The 21,640-nt window shown below is 40.1% G+C and overlaps 1 protein-coding gene and 1 pseudogene across 22 annotated transcripts in view; both read right to left on the minus strand.

Annotated features, from left to right (window-relative positions):
• Nucleotides 1–21,640, minus strand: part of CDK19 (cyclin dependent kinase 19) — a 212,297-nt gene that overhangs the window by 94,617 nt on the left and 96,040 nt on the right. The gene's annotated exons all lie outside the window — the stretch shown is intronic.
• Nucleotides 20,107–20,204, minus strand: LOC112133993 (U6 spliceosomal RNA; annotated as a pseudogene).

The raw sequence follows: 21,640 nt of genomic DNA on the forward strand, positions 1-21,640 counted from the left end.
GGGAGGCTGAGGCAGAAGAATCACTTGAACCCGGGAGGTGGAGGTTGCAGTGAGCCGAGATCGTTCTACTATACTCCAGCCTGGGTGACTGAGCAAGATTCTGTCTCAAAAAAATAAAAATAAAAATAAATAAGAGGCCAGGTGGCTCATGCCTGTAATTCCAGCACTTTGGGAGGCAAAGGCAGGAGGACTGCTTGAGCCCAGGATTTTGAGACCAGACTGCAACATAGTGAGACCTCATCTCTACAAAATATAAAAAATTAATTAGCTGGACATGGTGGCTCACACCTGTAGTCTTGGCTACTCAGGAGGCTGAGGCTGGACAATTGCTTGAGCCTGGGTTGTTCAGGCTACAGTGAGTTGTGACTGTGCCTCTGCACTGCAGCCTGGGCAACATAGTAAAACCCCATCTCTACAAAAAAAAAATTAAAATTAAAAATATTAGCCAAGTGTGTTGGCACGTACCTGTGGTCCTAGTTAACTTGAGAGGCTAAAATGGGAAGATTGCTTGGGAAGACTGCTTCAGCCCAGGAGTTTGAGGCTGCAGTGAGCCATGATCGCATCACTGCACTTTAGCCTGGGAGACACAGAAAGACTCTGACCAAAAGTAAAAATAAATTTAAAAAATGACCTTTGACTTGGGGGGTTAAGAAAATAAGATCTGTATTGTCGATATGGAAAGATCACTAAGACATAATATTAAGTGATAAAGATGGAAAAGAATATATATATCTCTTTGGTAATTTTAAAAGATACATATGTAGTGGTACATGCACAAAAAACGTCATTATAAGAAGCCATTCTTACTAGCTACTTTTGTGCAGAATGACCAGGTGTTAAAGAAGACAAAGGTTTAACATTTTTCATTTTGTATCTTTCTGTACTACTTTAATATAACAAATAGCAATTGTGATATTGTTTGAATTCTTATTATGCACATATTTCTATTTCTGAAATGTCAACAGGAGTTAACTGGTGAATCAAGTTTGATTTGCTACTTTATATTGCTCTGTATTTTTCAAATTATTTTTTGTAGAAGTCTACTCTAGGGTATTGTTTTTCAAACTGCAGCTTATGACCCATTAGTGAATCATGAAATCCGTCTATTCAGTTGAAACCAGCATTTCCCCCACCATACCCCCGGCAAGTGAAATAACCTGAACTGGACTAAAATAGAAAATAATTGAAAACACCAGTGCACATCATAGATTATGAGCAAGAAAGAGCCAGACCAAGAATAGGCAAGCTGACTCAAAGTTTGAAAACCACTGCTCTAAGATATTATGTTAGTAGTACTTTGAATAGGGTGCTTAGGGAAATATATTAATTATGTTATAATTCATATTTCAAAACCAAGAATCATTTTATGTTAAATGGAATTTTTATATGTCAATTCTTAGTATGACCAATTTCAAAAAATACTATTAATTGAAATGATAATGGAGAAAATATATAATTTCTGAAAATTCAGAGACAAAACTCTAGAAGGACAGCTATACAACATACACTGATTTGAATGAAATTGAAAAAATGAACCTGCCAGGCACAGTGGTTCACACATCTAGTCCCAGCACTTTACGAGGCCAAAGCAGGAGGACTACTTGAGCCCAGGAATTAAAAACCAGCCTTGGCAACACAGGGAGACCTTGTCTCTACAAAAAATTTTTAAATTAGCCAGGTATGGTGGCATGCACCTGTAGTCCCAGCAACTCGGAAGGCTGAAGTGGGAGGATTGCTTGAACCCAGAAGTTTAAGGCTACAGTGAGCTATGATCACACCACTGCACTCTAGCCTCAGTGATAGAGCAAGACCCTGTTTCTAAAAAATAAAAATTAAAAATGAACCCATATACATATATTTAGAATAGTCCCACATTATAAATTATACACATTCATGTCTTTGGAATAGATAAGATTGAAATTAGAGTGTTTACCTATGAAGAGGTCACCAAAATAATAAATTTTTAAAATGCTAGGCTATCTGAAAATTCCAGAATATTGACAGAAGACCACATAGTTCAAATATACGTACAACGATAATCAGGGTACGCATTTTAAGTTGCTGTTTTTGGTGTCAAAGGATGTGTTTGTTCTGATTACAAACACAATCAATTGCCCAATCTCCTGTTTGGTCAAGACAGATAACTCCAAAATGACTAGCCAGGATTGGGAACATAGGACTAGGGGAGTATGAAATCAAAAGACTTTACTTTCATTAACATGGCAACCAAACCATGTACTGTGTATTATGCAGTCAGAGCAGCCCTGGGAAGCCCTATCTTTTTTTAATTTCATGAACCCCAGTGTCATGTATCTTTACTACTTACCTTACATTATCTTTTTCTCCCTTTTATCCAACTCTCCACCCCTCCTCCCCACCAACCCTTGTCTGCTTTTTACTTCCTTTGTTCCTTTCCATTCATTAAATCCATTACTCTTAATGATCTCTCACTCTTCCAAATCCCTACGGGGATTATCTATACCACTCATTTAGAAGTCAGCAAATGATCTCTTGTATTATTTATCTTTTCTATACATATCCTATTTTTACATACACTTATATTAACTATTTGGTAAAGTGTAAAGTCATTCCATGTTATGAATGCAGTCAATATCAACAAATCTTTTTAGTTATCTTTTTAAGTTCTCATATAACCCAGAAGTCAAAAGTTGTTCAGGGCATGTGTTCTACAACTAAATAGATTCAGGTAATCTACATGTGCCCCAGGACTGTGGGATCATAGGCCAAGGCTAACTCTGGAAGCAATGAAAGGGAGATGGAGGGAGGGAGAATAGGACCTGGCATGGGCAATGGCAATAAAAATAGAAAGGAGGGGTTAGATAAAAAGAGAGCAAAAAAGAGTGACTAGGATTTAGTAATTGATAGGCTGAGGGAAAATGACCCAGGCTGGTACAAGCAACCAAAAAAGATGGTGGTACAATTTAGAGATAAGGAAAAGCATTACAGGTTTAAAGTGTGAAGAAATGTAGATTTTTTTTTTTTTTTTTGGAGATGGAGTTTCACTCTCGTCACCCAGGCTGGAGCAACGGCACAATCTCAGCTCACCGCAGCCTCTGCCTACCAGGTTCAAGCAATTCTCCTGCCTCAGCCTCCCGAATACCTGGGATTACAGGCATGCGCCACCATGCCCGGCTAATTTTGTATTTTTAGTAGAGACGGGGTTTCTCCACGTTGGTCAGGCTGGTCTCAAACTCCCAGCCTCAGGTGATCCACCTGCCTCGGCCTCCGTAAGTGCTGGGATTACAGGTGTGAGCCACTGCGCCTGGCCAGAAATGTAGATTTTAGTATCAGATGTGATGAGCTCAAGATGTTCATGGGGCATACAGTTAGTGATCCTGGTTATCTGGTTCTGAAGCTCAGGAGAGGGTGCTCAACTGCAGGTAAAGAACTTGGGAGTCATTAACATAGAGAAGAGATTGCCCAGAAGCATTGTAAGGGAGCAAATGGGAAGGGCATTTAGTAGAGAGCTCTTTTGGAAAATAAAAACATTATAAGGGTCTGAAAAAGAGATATTTAAGGCACAGGATTACACAGACTCCGAAGGTATGTTCACAGAAGCGAAGCATCCTTCTCTCAGGAGAGGATATTGTTATGAAAACCACGAAAGATTACCTTCCTCCCAGAAGCAGAAACAGATAACAATTTCAGTATTAAGAGAAATGTCTCAGCAAATTAACACAGAAACAGAAACCAAATGCCACATGTTCCCACTCATAAGTGGGAGTTGAACAATGAGAACATATGGCCACAGGGAGGGGAACATCACACACTGGGGCCTGTCGCGGGTAGGGAGTAGGGATAGCATTAGGAGAAATACCAAATGTAGATGACGGGTTGATGGGTGCAACAAACCACCATGGCACACGTATACCTATGTAACAAACCTGCACATTCTGCGCATGTATCCCAGAACTTAAAGTATAATAAAAAATAAAAATAATAATAATAAAAAGAATCTGGACCTTAACCTGTTTTCTTTTCTTTTTTGTTTGTTTGTTTGTTTTTGAGACGGAGTCTCGCTGTCGCCCAGGCTGGAGTGCAATGGCGTGATCTCTGCTCACTGCAACCTCTGCCTCCTGGGTTGATGTGATTCTTCTGTGTCATCCTCCCGAGTAGCTGGGAATACAGGCGCCCACCACCACACCCAGCTAATTTTTGTATTTTTAGGAGAGACGGGGTTTCACCATGTTGGCCAGGCTGCTCTCAAACTCCTGACCTCAGGTGATACACCCGCCTCAGCCTCTCAAAGTGCTAGGATTACAGGCGTGAGCCACCGTGCATGCCCAGCCAACCTGTTGTTTACAACAATGTCAACAGCATGCTGGGTAACACTGTTTTTTTTTTTTTTTTTGAGACGGAGTCTGGCTCTGTGGCCCATGCTGGAGTGCAGCGGCATGATCTCGGCTCACTGCAAGCTCTGCCTCCCGGATTCATGCCATTCTCCTGCCTCAGCCTCCTAAGTAGCTGGGATTACAGGTGCCCGCCACCACACCCAGCTAATTTTTCTATTTTTAGTAGAGACGGGGTTTCACCATGTTAGCCAGGATGGTCTCTATCTCCTGACCTTGTGATCCGCCCGCCTCGCCCTCCCAAAGTGCTGGGATTACAAGTGTGAGCCACCGCGCCCGGCCCGCTGGGTAACGCTGTTGATAGACTCTCCCAGTTTTGCCAGAGTAACATTGTGGGACACTCCTGTTTGAAATTTTTGAACAGTACCCATACCCTTGATGTCTACAATATCACCTTTCTTGTAGATTCACATGTATGTGGCCAAAGGACTAACTCCTCGTTTTCTAAAAGGCTATATTTTTAAAGAAAATATAGCAGTGCTACTCCTCTTTCCCTTTGTCATTTTGGCAAAGTGGAAGATGGCAGTTCCGGCCAGAAGACATTATTTTTACATCTCTCTTTTACAGAAAAAAAACAAAACAAAACCAAACAAAAAAACCTGAGAAGGCAGCCAGGCATGGTGGCTCACACCTGTAATCCTAGCACTTTGGGAGGTGGAGCAGGCGGATCACCTGAGGTCAGGAGTTCGAGACCAGCCTGGCCAAACAATGACAATCTTTTAGTAGAGACGATGGTGAAACCCCGTCTCTACTAAAAATACAAAAATTAGCCAGGCATAGTCGCACGTGCCTGTAATCTCAGCTACCTGGGAGGTTGAGGCAAGAGAATCACTGGAACACAGAAGGCAGAGGCTACAGTGAGCCAAGATCTTACCACTGCACTCCAGCCTGAGTGACAGAGGGAGACTCTGTCTCAAAAACAAACAAAACAAAACAAAAAAACTGAGAAGGCTGGAAGGCTAAGTACACAGCCAATAAATGGCAGAACAGGCATCCAGGTATCCAAAGATGTGTTTTACCAGGATACAGATCATATCATCTATCTGTATATGCACACAAATGTATAATATTTTCACTAAAAAATGGGAACACACTAACCACATAGTTTTGTAACCAGCCCTTTTTCACTTAACATATTGTAAACAACTTTTCTCTCAACAAATACGTATCTACAACAGCAGTTTGAACAGCTGCATAGTACTCCACTGCCAGGGTATGAAATTGCTTTAAATAGTATGTTTCAGCCAGGCGCAGCAGCTCATGCCTGTAATCCCAACACTTCGGGAAGCCGAGGCGGGTGAATCACCTGAGGTCAGGAGTTTGAGAGCAGCTTGGCCAACATGGTGAAACCCCATGTCTACTAAAAATACAAAAATTAGCTGGACGTGGTGGCAGGCACCTGTAGTCCCAGCTACTCGGGAGGCTGAGGCAGGTGAATCTCTTGAACCCGGGAGGCAGAGGCTGCAGTGAGACGAGATCATGCCACTGCACTCCAGCCTGGGCGACAGGGTGAGACTCTGTCTCAAAAATAAATAAATAGTATGTTTATGTTACTCTAATATTATAGTATTTTTTTAATATTATAAACAATGCTATAATGAATAGTGTGTACATCTGCATGATTAACTCCTTAAGATAAAAATACCCAAAAGAGGAAAGCGCTCTTTTCAGGCTTTTGGTACTGATTCAGTTTCTAGCTACATTTCAAGTGTCCAAAAGCCCTTGTGACTAGTGACTACCACAATGGACAGTACAGATACTTTCCTCATTGCCAAGAGTTCTATTCAACAGTGCTGGTCCACACTGTTCCAGACCATGCAGATCAGTGTTGAATCTTGGGGCATGGCCTCCCACTTCAGCCTGATATTGGAGCCCCTCTCTATCCTCCTACTCCTGAAGGCCACCCTCCACAGTGATTTCTGCTAACCCTGCAGCTGCAGCACATAGGATGTGCACTGGAGAGCTGGTTCCCTCCCCCTGTAGCTCCACCTAGGCTAGAAGAACAGAGATTTACCTGCAGACATCATTGTTCCTACTCTTGTTTCCAGCCCCAGCTCCCAGCCTGCATATGTTACTAGGTTTGTATGGAAGCGCAGGCTCTCCAACCAACCTCTAAGCAAGTTTCCCTCAAGTGTGCTGGCTAACAATGGGCAGGCTGATGTGTATCCTCCCTCTACTCTTACTTTACTGTTTTGTACCAAAGCTCTTCAACATGACACTGGGAGTGAAAACTTCTTTTAATTTTGCAAGGGTGATGTAAATTCTTCTGCATTCTACCATTCAGGTGTTTCAACAAAAAACTGGTAAGAGGGTGAAAGATGACTCACCACCTTGGACTAAGAAGTAAAAGCTTTTAAAGCTTACAGGCGTTTCAAATGCTTTTAAATAACAACTTGATATCTCTACTGGCTCTCTTTACTTTTCCATTTGAAATCTGCTTAAGAAATAAGCACCTAGAAAAGGTTTGCCTAACTGAATCCAGCAGCACATCAAAAAGCTTATCCACCATGATCAAGTGGGCTTCAACCCTGGGATGCAAGGCTGGTTCAACATACGCAAATCAATAAACGTAATCTATCACATAAACAGAACCAATGAGAAAAACCACATCATTATCTCAATAGATGCAGAAAAGGCCTTCATACTAAAAACTCTCAATAAATTAGGTATTGATAGAACCTCAAAATAATAGATATTGATGGTATCTCAAAATAATAAGAGCTATTTATAACAAACCCACAGCCAATATCATACTGAATGGGCAAAAACTGGAAGCATTCCCTTTGAAAACCGGCACAAGGCAAGGATGCCCTCTCTCACCACTCCTATTCAACAGTGTGATATACAGATGAATGGAACAGAACAGAAGCCTCAGAAATAACACCTGTTGAGGGGTAGGGGGCTGGGGGAGGGATGGCATTAGGAGAAATACCTAATGTAGATGACGAGTTGATGGGTGCAGCAAACCACCATGGCACATGTATACCTATGTAACAAACCTGCACATTCTACACATGTACCCCAGAACTTAAAGTATAATTAAAAAAAAAAAAGGTTTGCCTTAGTTAAGGGTCGCAATGTAATAAGCAAGAAATAGCAGACTGTTACAAATTTATTATGCAAATAGCAAATAGACTTTATACAGGATCTTTAGTCATGGAAATGCAATTTCTTTGAGGTAGAAGGGAAAAATGTATTTTCCAATTACATTTGCAAGATAATAAATAACAACCCACATGTAATTACGGAATGAACAAAGACTAAAAAATAGAAATTCTAATGTAATTCTAATTCACAATCATGCTAGAAACCCTACTTTAAGAAGCTGTAGTATTCTTGAAATGTTTACACACCATCAAAATATATATACAAGGGTAGAATCTAACCTAATAAAATTAAAATAAAACTTCTTATGCACAAATCATCTATGTGTTAGTGACACATCTGAATATCACTATGTATTATTTTCCCAAGCTAATAAATAGGTTTGACTTTAGAAATTTATCATCACAAAAAAGATTATAGTATCAATTATAATTTCATACTCAAACTCACTCTTTTCAGTCAACAAAATATATACAGAGTTCAAAGTATGGTATATAACTGGTAGATCACACATAACAATGCAAAGTACTAAACACCATTTAAGAAGAAAGGCGGCTTATGACTAGAAAAAGTAAAAGCAATAGAAAAGTAGTCATTTATAACAAACTAATCTTGAAGCCAACTCAACCAAACACAGTTTTGTTATATGAGCCTTCACTTCATGCTTTGTCGAAGTGTCAAGACTCATGTGAGAGAAGATCTGTTCTGGCTCTTCAGCAACTCACCGGGGAGTCATTTTTGTCTTATGTGGGAGAGGCTCTGAAACCATTATGTTCTATCACTGCCAGAATTGGCTGACTTGTCTAAAGGATCGGGAGCCAAACACATAGAAACAACTATGAAAGAACCTGGGATCATCAGTCAAAAGACATACCAAGCCTAAATGGAAATACAATAATACCCTTTGTCTCAATCTGTTTGGGCAGCTATGGCAAATTACCATAGACGGGTTGGCTTATAAACAAAAGAAATTTATTTCTCACATTTCTGTAGATCAGGAAGTCCAAGATCAAGGCACCAGGAGATTTGCTGTCTGGTGAGGGCCACTTCCTCAGAGACTGCCATCTTCTCACTGTAACCTCACATGGTGGAATGGGAAAGGGGTCTTTCTGTGGTCCTGTTTATAAGGGCACCAATCTCATTCATGAGCGTGGAGCTGTAGTGACTTAATCATCTCCCAAAGGCTTCACCTCCTAATATCATCACCTTGAAGGCTAAGATATCAACATATGAATTTTGGAGGGACACAAACATTCAGACCATATCCTCCCTCCCATAGAAGACACAAGGGGAATCTAATCTACAAGGCTACAGACTTCATTTCTGCATTAGATTCATGTATTGCATGTAAAAAACAACAAAAGGGGCAGAGGGGTTAGCCACAACTGATCTAATCTCATATCGTCTATAATAAGAGCTTACAATCATTTATGAATATTAGAGACATCCATTAAAAACTATAAAGTTCTCAAAAGCAAGAAAAGCATGTAATAAATGAGTTATTTTATAGAGAAAAAAAATTCAAGTACACGAAAAAGCCAAAATCCTACACTAATAAAACCTAACGAAAAGAGGAATGATATCTACAATAGGTTTCCTAGGAATATATTGTGATATAAAATATTAATGTCTACATATTTCTATGTTAAGAATGGCTAGACACTGAATGTCAGCTATTTTCTGTAGAGAGGGGTTAACAAAGAAATAAATTGTGCTTATTTATTAATTATACCTTCAACATTTAAAGTTAATTATTTTCTTAAAGAAGAGCTTGCCTTGACAATATCCTTAGTAAATGAAGACATTTGGATTTCAAAAGGGTATTTGAATTATTTAAGTCTTACATTTTATACCAGGATCAACAAATGTACTCTTACATACAACAGTTTTAAAAGAGGTAAACAAATTTACGTATCAATTAAAATCAGGAATGTCCTAGTACTTTATTCAAACCTTAAGAAATAATTTTGTGTAGCAAAAAGAAAAAAAAATCACTGGAAGACAACAATATGACACTTGTAAGTAAAAGGAAAATATCAGGTCTACTTTGATGGAGAATTTATATATGAACTAAATATACGTAACATGAATATTAAATAGATTACAATGGGTTGGGCACAGTGGTTCACGCCTGTAATCCCAGCACTTTGGGAGGCCAAGGTGGGCGGATCACCTGAGGTCAGGAGTTTGAGACCAGCCTGGCCAACATGGCAAAACCCTGTCTCTACTAAAAATACAAAAATTAGCCGGGCGTGGTGGTGGGTGCCTGCAGTCCCAGCTACTTGGGAGGCTGAGGCAGGAGAACTGCCTTGGGGGTTGGAGGTTGTAGTGAGCAGAGGTTGCGCCACTGCACTCCAGCCTGGGCAACACTGCGAGACTCCGTCTCAAAAAATAAATAAATAAATTACAATGAATTTCAGGTAGTTTTTGGTACCAGCTAGTAAGATTGGCTACCTTTTTTTAAACTGCAGTGACACAAATTTACAATGCTCTAGGACAGTTCTCCCCAAATGATGTTATGTAGGCCATTAACAGACAGGCTACTACCCCTGTAAAAAAAGTTCTGAGTTCAAATAAGTTTGGGAAATGCTAACTCCAACAGGTTTCTTGACTGAGTAAGTAATACAGCACTTAACAGGCTAAGGTGTTATGGACCTCCAAGAACAGGTAAGCAACCTTTGCTAAATATATTTGAGCATAGAATCTTCTCCTCTCTTCCAAAGCAGAGCTTCTTTTTGCATTTCCAGGTACTAATACTCTATGGAACATAATTTGGGAAAGAAACACTACCCTCAAGATAGTCTATATGTTCTACATTGGATAGAAACATCAATTTACTAGATAAAGATACTGAATCAGCATTAAATAATGTTTGATCTTTAGAAAAAGCAGACTTCTGTGGAACTATAATACTAACTGCTATGGACAATTTCTCTTCTAGCGGATTTCACAAAAGAAGACTGGGCCTTTGCCTTATTAGATCTCATTCTCATTCCCCATCCCACTTCACTCTGGTCTTTGGGGTTCTTGCCACCCAGGTTTCCTTGCTAAGGCAGAGGAAGCAGAGATGCTGAAACATAAAAAGATCTAGGGAAGCCAGCAGTAGTGTGGGGAAGCAGGATAAACAGGATGTTTATCCACAGTGGCTAGAAACCGTGTCATTAAAGGAGTAGGTTAGCTAAAGGGAGTCAAAAATTAATGCCAATAGAACAGAAGAAAGTTTCAGGTCAGAAAGGCATGAGTGAAACTAATGGTAAGAAGCTAAGCAGATTCAGAATAAGATGGCAGGGAAAGTGTAAACAGTTTGAGACATACTGTTCATCACAGTTAAAAAGCAACATACGGCCGGGCGTGGTAGCTCACACCTGTAATCCCAGCACTTTGGGAGGCTGAGGCAGGCAGATCATGAGGTCAGGAGATTGAGACCATCTTGGCCAACATGGTGAAACCCCGTCTCTACTAAAAATACAAAAATTAGCTGGGCGTGGTGGCACATGCCTGTAATCCCAGCTACTTGGGAGGCTGACACAGGAGACTCACTTGAACGAGGGAGTTGGAGGTTGCAGTGAGCCAAGATCGTGCCACTGCACTCCAGCCTGGTGACAGAGTGAGATCCCATCTCAAAAAAAAAAAAAAGCAACATATTAGGCACAATAAAATACCCTGCATGAGACGACCTTGTGGGGATTTATCCTAGGGTTCTTTGTAACTAGCAAAACTCCTAGCTGGGTACGATGTTGCATGCCTGTGGAGGCTGAGGCAGGACAATGGCGTGAACCCGGGAGGCGGTGCTTGCAGTGAGCTGAGATCCCACCACTGCACTCCAGCCTGGGTGACAGAGCGAGACTCTGTCTCAAAAAAAAAATCCTGGGCTCAAGTAATCCTCTTGTCTCAGCCTCCTGAGTAGCTAGGACTACTACCACACCCAGCTAATTTTTTCATTTTTTGTAGAGATGGGGTCTAGCTATGTTGCCCGGGCTGACTTCCATATATTTTCACCAAACATAACGTTTTGTAATTTTTCTAAGCACGAAACAACAATATTGAAATAAAATTCCTTTTAGTTTTAAATTTTTTACTTTGGTAATATTTTACTAAGAAAAGAATTATAGGCTGGGCACTCAGGCCTGTAATCCTAGCATTTGGGAGGTTGAGGCAGGAGGATTGCTTGAGGGTAGGAGTTCAAGACCATCCTGGGCAACATGGCAAGACCCCAATCTCTACAAAAAATTCAAAAATGTTTTAAACTTAAAAAAATTTGTTTTAAAGAAAACCTTACTGAGTATTCTTTCTTTTTACTGAGGTAAAATTTCACATAACATAAACTTCACCATTTTAAAGTATGGAATTCAGTGACTTCCAGTATATTCCCAATGTTGTATAACGATCACAATTATATAATTCCAGAACATTTTTATCACCCCCAAAAAGAAACAGCATATCCATTAAGCAACAACTCCCCATTCTCCCTTCATCCCAGCCCCTGGCAACCAATAATCTGCTATGTCTATGGATTTACTTATTCTGGACATTTTATATAAATGAAACTACACAATATATATATAGCTTTTGGTGTCTGGGTTCTTTCACTTCACATAATGTTCTCGAGGTTCATCCATGTGTGGCCAGTATGGCTGAATAATATTCCTTTATATGGATATAGCACATTTTGTTTATCCATTCATCAGCTGATGGATACGACAGTTATTTCTAATTTTTTGTTATTGTGAATAATGTTGCTATAAACATTTACATACAAGTTTTTGTTTCAACATCTGTTTTCAATTCTCTTGGGTATACATCTAGAAGTGGAACTGCTGGGTCATATGGTAACTTTTTGAGGAACCACCAAAATGTTTTCTACAGTGGCTGTACCATTTTACATTCCCAACAGCAATGGATGAGGGGTCCAATGTCTCTAAATCCTCACCAATAGTTGTTACTTCCCTTTTGTTATTATTATTACCATTCTAATGGGTGTGAAGTAGTATCTTGTGGCTTTGATTTGCATTTCTTTTCCTAATAATTAATGATGTTGAGCATCTTTTCATGTGCTTAAAGGTGATTCATATATCTTCTTTGGAAAAATGTATTTTCTTTCTTTTTTTTTTTTTTTTTAAATTTTTTGAGATGGAGTCTCACTCTGTCGCCCAGGCTAGAGCACAGTGGCACAATCTCGGCTCACTGCAACCTCTGCCTCTCAGGTGCAAGCAATTCTCCTGCCTCAGCCTCCCAAGTAGCTGGGATTACAGGCGTGTGCCACCACGCCTGGCTAATTTCTGTATTTTTAGTAGAAACGGGGTTTCACCATGTTGTCCAGGCTGGTCTTGAACTCCTGACCTCAGGTTGTCTGCCTGCCTCGGCCTCCCAAAGTGCTGGAATTACAGGCGTGAGCCACCATGCCCGGCCGAAAAATGTCTTTTCAAGTCCCTTGCCTGGTTTTTAATGGGGTTTCTTTTTTGTGAATATTCATTTTTAAATCTATTAGGCAATCACCTTTTCTTGAATTCTTCAAGTCTATAGACTGGTTTTAGCCATATTTTGCTAACGTTTAACATTTCCTCACCCTCTTCTGAATTTACATCTTATAATGCTCTCTAGGACACTGAGGACCAGCTCATGATACCTAACATACCTAAAAGTAGCTTAATCATTAAGTGAAAAAGACAACATTATGCTAATAGACTAATAGGGTCAAAAATAACTTGGTCATTTAAACTCAACCAACATTTTCTGAACACTCCTATATTCAAGGCGCTGTATGGGGCTTTGTTTAAATACTTAAGAATCAGACAGAAAATGAGTCTTTAAGGTCTTTACAATGGTACTAACTACTCTGTCATTCATTTTGTGTATTCAGTTCTTTGGCAGAAACTTTTTTTTTTTGAGACTAGTCACTCTGTTGCCCAGGCTGTAGTGCTATGGGGCAATCTTGGCCCACTGCAACCTCCGCCTCCCAGCTTCAAGCGATTCTCCTGCCTCAGCCCCCCGAGTAGTTGAGATACAGGCGTGCGCCACACACCTGGCTAATTTTTGTATTTTTAGTAGGGATGGGGTTTTGCCATGTTGGCCAGACTGGTCTCAAACTCCTGACCTCACATGATCCACCTGCCTCGGCCTCCCAAAGTGCTGGGATTACAGGCGTGAGCCATCACACCCTGCCATCTTCGGCAGAAACTTTTTGTAAATGATCGTCAAAGTCTCTGAATCCTAAAACATCAAGCAGTTTGCATTTCAAAACATTTTTATATGATTTAAGTAACAGACAGAAAACAATGGAACATCCTTCTTTTATAAGCACCCTAAAATAGTATGGCACTACTTAATGGCATTCTTCATGAACAAAAGCATACTACATTTACTAAGAAAGCATGCATTTTCTGTCTGGAAGGAAGTGTAACAATGCTAATTATATTTTAAATCCATGAGGCTCATTAAGAGGAATCACATAACTAATATTATAATTTCTCTTCTGAGCTTAGGGTAGGCAGATTATTTTTAAAATAAGATAATTAATTTAAAGATATAACATATTTCTTTAATTCCATATCTAACATTTAACTTTAAAAAATGTTCTTTTAAAAATGAAGGATGCTCAAGTATAAGGAAAACATAAATATACAAACACATACATAATTTTTATTAGAGTATGTAGCATGGTATTACACTGTAGAATTAATAAGCACTCCTATATAAAAAAAAAGCAAGCCACAAAACTCATACTTTCTATTTATTAAAAGTATTAATCACTGGACCACCTATGAGTTGAAATATTTTATCAAACTTTAATTGAAAAATCGTAACAAAGAAAAAAAAAAACCTAACGAATGACTTAGGAACAGTACACACTGTATGATCCCAGGTGATGCTGGTGCTGAGGACTCGGGAACCACGCTTTGAAAACCACTGTCTTAGATCATGGCAAAGAATCTTTCTACAGAATGAATATAGAAGTATTAAATAATCTTTCTAGAATATTCAAACATTATCTGAACATGCCTAGAATAGTCTCAGGCTTTGAAAAATTCCTCAAGTTAAACATGAAACAGTGCTCAGGTAATTTCATAAGGGATATACAGATATAGATATATAGAGAACAAAGAGAAAGAGAGAAAGAGATCTATGTGTATCTCTACTCTCTATATATTCTTCTCTGTATATCGATATATCGATAAATATATATATTGGTCCAGTGATCCAGTGGTCCAGTGATTGATACTTTTAATAAATAGAATGTGGCTGGGCGCAGTGGCTCACGCCTGCAATCCCAGCACTTTGGGAGGCCGAGGTGGACGGATCACGAGGTCAGGAGTTCAAGACCACCCTGGCCAACACAGTGAAACCTCGTCTCTACTAAAAATACAAAAATTGGCCGGGCATGGTGGCATGTGCCTGTAGTCCCAGCTACTCTGGAGGCTGAGGCAGGAGAATCGCTGGAACCCAGGAGGCAGAGGTTGGGGCTGAGATCATGCCACTGCACTTCAGCCTGGGCAACAGAGCAAGACTCTATTTCAAAAATAAATAATAAATAAATGAATAAATAGAACGTATGAGTTTTGTGGCTTGCTTTATTTTTTTATACAGGAGTGCTTATATGATATATATTTATATATCACATATATAGATACATATGTATATATCCCTTATGAATGATATACTTGGGCCCCTGTATATACATTGATATATTTTGAGATATATATATATATATATATCTCAAAATACCACTTTAAATCTTTTTATGGAATAAAGCAGACAATCAGCCAATGAGCCCTTAGAGCTGTGGACATATTATACATTTCAACTGACAGATAGTACATACATTTGTAGTATATACATTTATACTAACACTCTAGAAATCTCATGAGATGGAGAAATAAATTCTCCATGTTTCAAAGGTCTCTAATTCCATTATGACTCATCTTTTCAAGACTGTCTCATTTTCTTTATTTCCCTTATTAAACACATTTTAAATGGTACATGTGAAAAGTCGAAAAGGAAAATTCCTGGGTACTATGGTTTTATTAAGAAGTGGGGCCTTTCGGGGGTGATTAAGTTCAGAGGGTGGCATCCTCATGAATGAGATTAGTGCCTTTGTTTTTTTCTTTTGTTTTGTTTTGAGGTGGAGTTTTGCGCTTGTTGCCCAGGCTGGAATGCAAGGGCACGATCTTGGCTCACCGCAACCTCTGCCTCCCGGGTTCAAGCAATTCTCCTGCAACCTCAGCCTCCCAAGTAGCTGGGATTACAGGCATGTACCACCATGCCCGGCTAATTTTGCATTTTTAGTAGAGATGGGGTTTCTCCATTTTGGTCACGCTAGTCTCAAACTCCCGACCTCAGGTGATCCGCCCGCTCGGCCTCCCAAAGTGCTGGGATTACAGAGATTAGTGCCTTTGTAAAGGAGGCCTAAAGGAGCCTGTTTGTCCCTTCTGCCACGTGAGGCCACCATGAGAAGGCTCCATTTATGATGCAGAGAGCAAGCCCTCACCAGACACCCAATCTGCTGGCACCTTGATCTTGACCCCAAATTTCTGTTGCCTGTAAGTTACCCAGTCCAAAGTGTTTTGTTGGAGCAGCCCAAATGGACTAAGACACCAGGTGCCAGGAACAAATGAAAGCCAAAAGAATGCAATGGGCTGATGTATAAAGCCCAGGAGGATTTGAAATTTGGATATAGGCCCTAGAAGCTGGGGGTCTAAACCGCCACTCAAAAACAGATGACGACGCCTTAGGTGTATATATTTGAGGTGTGGAATTAGCCTCCTGCAGAGTCCAGAGCCCTGGGAAGAGCTACTGTGTCAGTAAAAACAAGACTAGGAAAACTCTATCAACTGGCCTGGCCTGGGGAGGCAGTAAGGAAGCTTGTTGTATGTCCTGGGATTGTGTTGTGTATAGTGTGTAGAACAAAAGCAAAGAGAAAACCTTAAAATCACACACAGAGAGAAAAATTTACCTAGAAAGGCAAGACTATTACACTGATGGCTGACATCATATCAGCAATAACCAAAGCCAGAGAACCATGGAGAAATCTTCAAAGTCCAAAAAAAAAAAAAAAAAAAACCTAATTCTTTATCAAGCTAAATTATATTTTTTAAAATGAGGGCAAAATAAAGACATTTTCAGGCAACAAGTGAAAAAATTTGCCATTCACAAATAGTTGCTGAAAGAATCACTAAAAGATATACCAAAATAAGGAGTATATGCAAAAAAGCAAAATCATATACGTCAATCCAAACAAGTCCTGACTGTAAAGGAACTAAAATATATAAAGTTGGGGTAGAGTGTGGAGCAGTTATGTGAAAACAAGGTAGAGCTAAAATAATAGAAAGAAATAGCAGGAGGGAAAGATCTGAGGTAAAGAGTTTAAAGTCCTTGTACTACTCTGGCAGAAGCTGGGAGGACTCGAATATTTAAGTCAAATATGTTTGTAAAAATGCAAGCATAACTACTAAATTAGAAAGAGTATAAGTCATTTTCAAATCATTAGTTCAGGGAGAAAAAAGAAATAAGAAAAATTCAATTAATATTACACAAGTCAGAAAAGAAGGTGGGGGGAAAGCATGAGACAAAAAACATTACAAGAAGACAGCAGAAATAATTCTAGGCCAGGTGCGGTAGCCCATGCCTGTAATCCTAACACTTTGGGAGGCTGAGGTAGGAAGATCACTTGAGCCCAGGAGTTTGAGACCAGCCTGGACAACACAGTGGGACCCTGTCTCTACAAAAAATTTTAAAAACAACCAGGCATGGTGGATAATTTTTAAATTTTTGGTAGAGACAGGGTCCCACTGTGCCTATGCCTGCAGTCCCAGCTATGTGGGAAGCTGAGGTGAGGGGAGCACTTTAGCATGGGAGATGGAAGCTGCAGTAAGCCATGATCTTACCACTGCACTCCAGCCTGGGTGACAGGGTGAGACCCCAACTCAAAAAATAAATACATAAATCTAAACATATGAATAAATACATTCATGTAAACAGATTAAACTCTCCCAATGTAAAAAAGATGCTTAGACTAGAAAAGATAATAAAGTTAAAGGAAAATAAAAACAGATTCCACAAAAACCTATTTCAATTAGAAAGCTGCTACTGTTTCTCTTAAATAAAGAGTTAGAATAGTAAGCAGTATGGTTTTTTTGTTTTGTTTTGTTTTGAGACAGAGTCTCACTCTGTCGCACAGGCTGGGGTGCAGTGGCGCAATCTGGGCTCACTGCAACCTCTGCCTCCCAGGTTCAAGCGATTCTCCTGCCTCAGCCTCCTGAGTAGCTGGGATTACAGGCATGCGCCACCACGCCCAGCCAATTTTTGTATTTTTAGTAGAGACGGGGTTTCACCATGTTGGTCAGGTTGGTCTTGAACTCCTGACCTTGTGATCTGCCCCCCACCCCCACCCCCCACCCGCCTCGGCCTCCCAAAATGCTGGGATTACAGGCATGAGCCACTGCACTCTGCCATGGCAGTGGGTTTAACAATCCAATTGATTGCCCCAAGTGTTCTGAAAACCCTGATTCATGAAGTTATGTAGCAGCAAAGAGAACCAGAATTCCCAGTGCTTTGATACTTGTTCTTTACAGAATCAATGAACTGCTCTGCAATAGAAAATAACCTCATAATCCTCTCCTATTTCTCAAGAGAAGTTCTTGACAAGGCAGTGATTCAAAGCCCTGACTAGGTTAAAATGTGACTTTAGAGACCTTAGACAAGACTTCTTTCATGATCTTTGGCAGAGTCTTTGATGCCAATGTAAAAGCAATGATTCATAGCAGCTCGTGGAGCTTCTCCCTTCACCAAAGCAGCAAAACCAGATGTGCTGTCAGGTACTCAATCGGTTTTGCTGGCAAGCCACTTTTCACTGTTTTATGTCTCAGTGGTCTTTTCAGTTTCCAAAATGTGTTCACAAAACAGTAATTATTTGATGACATTAGCATGCTCTTAAACGACAAGAAAGAGAAGCTAGCTTCACTAAGATACATCAGAATTTCATTTGCGCCAGGCAAGGGTGGCTCATGCCTGTAATCCCAACACTCTGGGAGGCCAAGGCAGGCAAATTACCTGAGGTCAGGAGTTCGAGACCAGTCTGGCCAACATGGTGAAACCCTGTCTCTACTAAAAGTACAAAACTTAGCAGGGTGTGGTGGTGCACACCTATAGTCCCAGCTACTTGGGAGGCTGAGACAGGAGAATCACTTGAACCCAGGAAGTGGAGGCTGCAGTGAGCTGAGATCACATGACTGGCACTCCAGCCTGAACAACAGAGCAAGACTCTGTCTCAAAAAAAAAAAAAAATTCATTTGGTTACATGCTATACATGTCAAATGGCACAGTTGCCAATTCCTGTAAAACCTTGATTTGGGGTCAGGCGTGGTGGCCCACGCCTATAATCCCAGCACTTTGGGAGACCAAGGTGGGCGGATCACCTGAGGTCAGCAGTTCAAGACCAGCCTGACCAACATGGTGAAACCCCGACTCTACTAAAAATACAAAAAAATTAGCTGGGCGTGATGACAGGTGCCTGTAGTCCCAGCTACTCAGGAGGCTGAGGCAGGAGAATCGCTTGAACCTGGGAGGTGGAGGTTGCAGTGAACCAAGATTGCACCACTGCACTCCAGCCTGGGTGACAGAGTGAGACTGTCTCAAAAAATAAAAATAGAAATTAATTAATTAATAAAACCTTGATTTGAGAGACTCCAAGGAAATAAAAAAGTCAACAATTCTAGAGGAGTAATATCATATGTTAGAGGCCTTCATTGTTCCCCTGCACCCAACCACAAACCATCCAGAGTTTGGAGGACTTCACCAAGGCCTCTCCAATCATATCACTTCTTTTGCTTGCAAGATTTTCTAAGATAACTTTTGTGGGGGCACAAATTCAAGTTTAGGTAAGGTCCCCAGCCTTTTCAAATTAAGTCACCTTCTTATCAGATAAAAGGATTCCCAAGGCCCAATATTTTCTGGCTAGGCACATAAAAGGGTTTCTTCAGCTTTGTTGGCCTCTTGCTTCCATTAATAAAACCCTTGCCAGATAAGAAAAACATGACTTGTGCTTCCTTGCACATTCATTCTTAAGAGTAAGATCAGGCTGGGCGTGGCAGCTCACGCCTGTAATCTCAGCACTTTTGGAGGCCGAGGCAGGCGCACCACACATCAAGGATTTGTGATCAGCCTGACCAACATGGTGAAACCTCGTCTCTACAAAAAATACAAAAACTAGCCAGGCGTGGTAGTGCGCGCCTGTAATCCCAGCAACTCAGGAGGCCGAGGCAGGAGAATCGCTTGAACCAGGGAGACAGAGGTTGCAGTGAGCTGAGATCATGCCACTGCGCTCCAGCCTGGGCAACAGAGTGAGACTCCATCTCAAAAAAAAAGAGTAAGATCAAAGGACACACAAGTTTATCCTACTTTTTCTTTTGTTCTTATAATTTCTCTTATCTGTGTATGTGTAGGATTTTTTTATATTTAAACTAGAACCTGCATAAATACATATGCCATGGCAAATTTTAAATGATTCCTCTCAATGGGAAACTTTTATACAGTCTTCACATAAAGCAATAATTAAAACTGCACATAATCTAAATGGATATGCTAGCAATCCACAATACCCTACACTTGTGGGGTTTTTAAAATTTTATTATTTTTTTAAAATATGGAACTCTTCACAAATTTGCATGTCATCTTTGCACAGGGGCCATGTTAATCTCTGTATCGTTCCAATTTTAGTGCTGCCAAAGTGAGCACCCTATACTTATTTAAAGTAAGAGATGGGAAACAAATTCCTGAGCAATTTTGACTTGAAAAAAAATGTTTTGGCCGGGTACGGTGGCTCATGCTTGTAATCCTAGCACTTTGGGAGGCCAAGGCAGGAGGATCAGTTGAACTCAGGAGTTTAAGGCCAGCCTAGGCAATATAGTGAGATCTCATCTTTGTTTAAAAAAAAAAAAGTTTTAAATATTTAATTTTCAAATTAATAGGAAAATACATTTAAAAAATACTTTCAAAAAAATGTTGTCAAATTTCAGTTTACAGACCTCTCCTCAAAGTCCTGGAATAAGATAAAGAATTCCTAGCCTAGGCAACATAAGGAGACCCAGTCCTTACAAAAATTAGCTAGGCATGGTGGCATGTGCCTGTAGTCCCAGCTACTAAAGAGGCTGAGGTGGGAGGATCACCTGAGTCTGGGGAGGTTGTGGTGGCAGTGAACCACAATCGTGCCAATGTACTACAGCCTGGGTGACAGAGTGAGACCCTATCTCAAAAAAAAAAAATGGATTCCTGATCTTCTATCTCTAATGTTATTATAAAATACACATTCAAAACAAACAACAGTGGCCAACTATTTAACTATTGTGACAGAATGTCTTTTCTAAAGATGGTCACAACAGTATCTTTGTACCACAGGCTCTTCCAAAACCTTGTCAACTCCCTCAGCAAGAGGTGAAGTCTAATTCCCCTCCTCTGTCTGAGTGTGCACTTGTAACCAATAGAATGCTGTGGAAATGACAATGCTCAGCTTTCAAGGCTTTGTCAAACAAAAAAAAAAAATGCAGATTTCTCCTTGTTCACTTTAACACTTGAGGCCGCCAGGTTATACACAAGCAAGGCCACATGAAGGCAGTCTGGCCAACAGTCCTAGCCTAGGTACCAGACATGTTGGTGAAAAAGCCATCAAACTATTTTGGCCCCCAGGAGTCAAGTGTGTCAATCTCAACTTTCCAGTCTTCCCAACTGAGATCCTAGTCACCACATGGCTGAGAAAAATCTATCCCCACTGTGACCTTTCAGAGGGCACAACTTGCAGAATCGATGTGCATAATAAAAAGAGTGTTTCACGCCACTAAGTTTTGGAATGAGTGTTAAACAGCAGTATAACAATAATAAATATATTAGGGGAAAAACTTAACCCTGTCTCTAAAATTGGATATTTTTTAGTCTAAACAATGCTAGGCTCCTGACCTACAAAACACCAACAAAGTAAATGCAAAAAAATTACATACGGATTTTCTCTTGTGTCCGCCACCAAAAGCTCTAAATAAAACAAACTTAATCACTCCTGATTTTCACAAATGACAATTAAAGGCCTTTTTATACTTCAGCTCTTAAATAAGTCTCACAGAAATTATGTGAACAAAGCCATGCCCACAGGCTCAAATGCTAGCTAGCTAAATTGTTAATAT

This window comes from Pongo abelii, chromosome 5, assembly GCF_028885655.2.
Source record: "Pongo abelii isolate AG06213 chromosome 5, NHGRI_mPonAbe1-v2.0_pri, whole genome shotgun sequence".
Classification (NCBI taxonomy): Eukaryota; Metazoa; Chordata; class Mammalia; order Primates; family Hominidae; genus Pongo; species Pongo abelii.